Genomic DNA, 4659 nt, shown 5'->3' with positions numbered 1-4659 from the left:
AGTAGAAAAAATAATAGAAACAAGAGGAATAGAGAGACTGGAGAAGAGGAAAATAAATGGGAAATGGTAGAAGGAAAGAAAATAGGAAGGAGATTAGGAAGCAGGTGAGCGAGAAAAGGAAGATGAGCGAAGAAATAAAAGAAGGAAGAGAGGAGAAAAAGAGAGAGAAATAGGAAGAGATGAATCGTAAGAAGTGAAAAAGAGAAAGAAAAAACATTCGGAAAAAGAAAAGAAAAGAACATCTTAAAAAGGAAGAAAAATAGAGGGATAGATGAGAAAAATAATTAAAAAGAGTGTGAAAGGGAAGAGAGAAAAAAATGAGCAAAATGGCAGTAAAGAGAAACGGAAGAAGGGAAGAAGGAAGGAAAAAAGAGAAAGAAAAATAGGAAGGTTGAAAAGAGAAAGAGCTGAAGAGGAAAGAATGGATAAAGAAGAAAAAGAGAGAAAATGGAAAGTGAAACCGACGGAATATGAGAAGAAAAAAGGTTTAAAACGAACAAGAAAAAAGAAGAAAGAAAAAAGTAAAGAAAGATAAAAAATGTTGAAAAGAGAAAGAGTTGAAGAGGAAGGAATGGGTAAAGAAGAAAAACAAAAGAAAAAAGGCAAAATGGAACAGACGGAATATGAGAAGAATAAAGGGTTTAAAATGGACATGAAAATAGAGAAAGAAAAAAGTAAAGAAAGGTGAATAAGGACAAAAAAACGAAAGATGCATAAAAAAGACCAATAACTTAAAAAAGAAAATTGAAAAAGAAAATGCAATGAAAAAAGGAAAATAGTTAAACGTAAAAGCCAAAAGAAAAGAGTAAAAGAGTAATTTAAAAAAATGAAATATGCAATTTAAAAATAGAGAGAAAAAATGGAGAAATGGGAGAACAAATGATCAAGAAAAGAAAAGGAAAGAAGAAAATAAAAAAACATACTAAACTCAAAGAAAATTTTTAAAAATCAGATTTGGAATCACCTCCGAAAAAAAATCACAAAATAGAATCGAAAAAACAACAAAATAACAAAATAAGGAAAATAAAACAAACGACAGCAAAACAAAAAAGGAAAAGGAAACAAGACGAGCACAGAAAACGTAGAAAACAATAAAGGGAAATAAGGCAGGCAGGATAACACCCTTGGGAGGACTCGAGCTGAAAACAAGGATGCGGAAGGATTCTTGAAAGGAGAGAGGATAGGAGTCTAATGGGAGGAGGAGGAGGAGGAGGAAAAGGGAGGAGAAAGAAGAGGAGGAGAAGGAGGAGGAGGAGGAGGAGAAGGGAGGAGAAAGAGGAGGAGGAGAAGGAGGAGGAGGAAAAGGGAGGAGAAGGAGAAGGGGGAGGAGGATAAGGAGAAGAAGGGGGGAGAAGGAGGAGGAGGAGGAGGAGAAGGAGAAGGAGGAGGAGGAGGAGGAGGAGGAGAAGGAGGAGGAGGAGAAGGAGGAGGAGGAGAAGTAGGAAGAGAAGGGAGGAGGAGGAGGAGGAGGAGAAGGAAGATGGAAGACGAGAGAAGAACAAGGGCAAAAGAAAGAAAATAAAGATTGGTTAAAATGGAAAGAAGAAGAGATGAGGATGAGAAAGAGGGCAAGGAAGAAGGGAGACGAGAGAAGAAAGCGGGAATAGAAAAAAAAACGGAGAATGAGAAGGAGAAGGATTAAGAGGAAGGAAGATTAGAGACGAATGCAGGAATAGGAGAGAAGACGGAGAATGAGAAGGAGAAGAAAGTGGAATACGAGAATAAGAAAGAAAATTAGAATTGGGTAAAAGGGAAGAAAATGAGAGAAGGAAGAGAGGAAGAGGGATAAGAAGAAAGGAAGAGGAAATAAGATTAGGAAAATAAGACAGATAACGGGAATAGGTTAAGAGGGAATGAAATTAGAGTAAGAGGAAGAGGAATAAGAGAATAAGAAGAATAAAAGACGAAAGAAGACTAGAAGAATAAGAAAGGGAATAGGAAAAGAAAACAAAGAAAACGAAAAAAAGGAAGAGAATGAGGATAAGAAGGATGAAAGATAACAGAAGAATAGACGACAACGATGAAAAAGCAATTCTTGAAAGGAGAAAAAAAGTGAGGAAGAACAGGATGAGATGAAAGGAAGGAGAAGATAAACGAAAAGGAAAGAGAAAGGAAAAGGAGAATGAGAATTTTTGGAAGAAAAGAGAACCGGAATAGAAAGGGAGAGACAAGAGAGGGTAAGAAAATCAATGATGAGAGGAAATAAGATAATAAGATTAAGAAAAGGTGATGCAAAAAATAAGATTAAGAAAAGGTGATAAAAAATAAGATTAAGAAAAGGTGATAAGAAAAATACGCTTTAGAAAATGTGTTAAAAAGAAAAAAAAATGAGAATGATGAGGAAATATATGAAAAAATAATTCGGAAAATATGAAAAATAAGAAAAATAGGAAAAAGTGATAAGAAAAAATATACAGGGATGCCTATAACACTAAAGGTAGAAACGCAAAATATTAAACAGAAGGATTCTGTAAGAAAAAAAAAGTAAAAAAAAAATCGCGAAAGGACGTAATAACAATTATAAAGAAAATAAATTTTCGAAATTATTTACAGGAAACAGAGAAATATCAATAAAACAAAGTAATCAACACAAAAGAAAAAGAAAATTTAAAAAAATAATCACTTGATTTCTGTATTTCGAAACTGACAAATAATTAAATACGTTGAGCATATATTAGCTCAAAAATTGAATGCAAAATATCCCCCCCACAAAAAAAATGAACGTATGCAATTCCAAAGATAGAAAAAATAAAATTATTTAAATCTTTATTAATCCCTTATACTCAGTATCCAACCCGCTATATCGAACTCCCTTAGCGGACACGAATCCTCTTCTCGGACGGAAAAGTTACACAGAAGATTTGAAGCAACTGTTGCATCATCGGCGCTGCATTTGTTGACTGGTTGCGCCTTGGTGTTGTTTGGGAAGCACAGCTGGAAGGAGAGGGAATGGCGAGAGTTGGAGAGGGAAGACACAGAGAGGGAAAAAAGAGAGCGAGAGGGAGGAAAAGAAAGAGAGAGAATGAGAGAGCGAGGGAGGGAGGGAGTGAGAGAGAGAGAGAGTGAGAGAGAGAGAGAGAGAGAGAGAGAGAGAGAGAGAGAGAGAGAGAGAGAGAGAGAGAGAGAGAGAGAGAGAGAGAGAGAGAGAGAGAGAAAGAGAGATTAAATACCGAACTTTAATGATAATGTCAAAAACAGATATTATTAGAAAAAAAATATAAAGATAATAACAAAATAAACAAATAATAAAATAATGATAATAATAACAGTGATACCAGTACCAGTATAGAATGATAACAATAACAACAATAATAATAATAATGATAATAATAATAAAAATAATAGTAATAATAATGATAAGGATGCTAATGATAATAATAATAATGAAAATAATAATGATGATAATAACAACAATAATATCAACAATGTTTACAAATGTATTAATGACAAAATAATAATAATAACAATAATAATGATAATGATAATAATAATATAACATGATAATAGTGAGAATAATAATTATAATAGTCATGATAATACTGAGTAATAATAATAATAATGATAATGGTAATAATAATAACCATAATAACAATAATAATGATATTAAAAATAATGATAAAAATGATGATGATAATAATAATAATAACAACAATAACAAAGCAATAATGTAAACATTAATAATAATAATAATAATAATAATAATAATGATGATGATGATGATGATGATGATGATGATGATGATGATGATGATGATGATGATGATGATGATGATGATGATAATAATAATAATAATAATAACAATGATAATTACAGTGATAACAATACATAATAATAATGATGAGGATAATAACAATAACAACAATAATGATATGATAATAATAATTATAATGATCAGACGAAGAATAATAATAATGACAGCAACAACAATAGTAGTGGCAGTAGTAATGATTAGAATAACAATAATAATAATGATGATCTTAGTAATAATAATGATAATAATAAAAATACAATAATAATAATTAATTATAACAATATTAACAATTATAATAATAATAATAGCAATGATAACAATGTAAACAATAATAAAAATAACAATTAAAAAAAAAAATAAATAATAATAATAATAATAATAATAACAATAATTACAATAATAATAATAATAATAACAATAATTACAATAATAATAATAACAATAACAATGATAATAACAGTAATAATAATTATCATTATTATTATCATCATTATCATTACTAATATCATTATAAAAATAAGAATATTAATGATAATGATAACGATGATAATAATAGTAATAACAATAATAATAACAATAATAATGAAATTACAATAATAACAATATTAATAGCTATAATAATGGTGATGATAATATTAATAATACTGTTAATAATGATAATCGTGCTGATAATAATAATAATGGTAATGGTGATGATAATAGTAACAGTGATGATAATAATAATGGTGATGATGATGATAATAATCAAACTTAATAATAACAATGATAATACCAATAATAATGATCATGATAATAATCTACATCAAACAAGAAACACAACCCATTCCGTTATCATTTCTTGTCACTTACAAGGATACAGCAAAACTACACGCTTACTCCTCTGATACCTTTATTAACAAGCCTGATAC

At 29.9% G+C, this 4659-nt stretch overlaps 1 protein-coding gene across 1 annotated transcript in view; it reads right to left on the bottom strand.

Moving 5' to 3' along the window:
- Nucleotides 1–4634: 4634 nt before the first annotated feature.
- Nucleotides 4635–4659, bottom strand: part of LOC138859488 (uncharacterized) — a 5588-nt gene continuing 5563 nt past the window's right edge. The window contains exon 3 of the mRNA XM_070114909.1: nt 4635–4659. This exon is cut by the window's right edge and continues 1318 nt beyond it. The gene's annotated coding sequence lies outside the window, so the exon portion shown is untranslated.

Source organism: Penaeus vannamei, chromosome 36 (genome assembly GCF_042767895.1).
Source record: "Penaeus vannamei isolate JL-2024 chromosome 36, ASM4276789v1, whole genome shotgun sequence".
Classification (NCBI taxonomy): domain Eukaryota; kingdom Metazoa; phylum Arthropoda; class Malacostraca; order Decapoda; family Penaeidae; genus Penaeus; species Penaeus vannamei.
The sequence above is the reverse complement of the archived record's forward strand: the minus strand, read 5'-3'. Positions and strand labels throughout refer to the sequence as shown.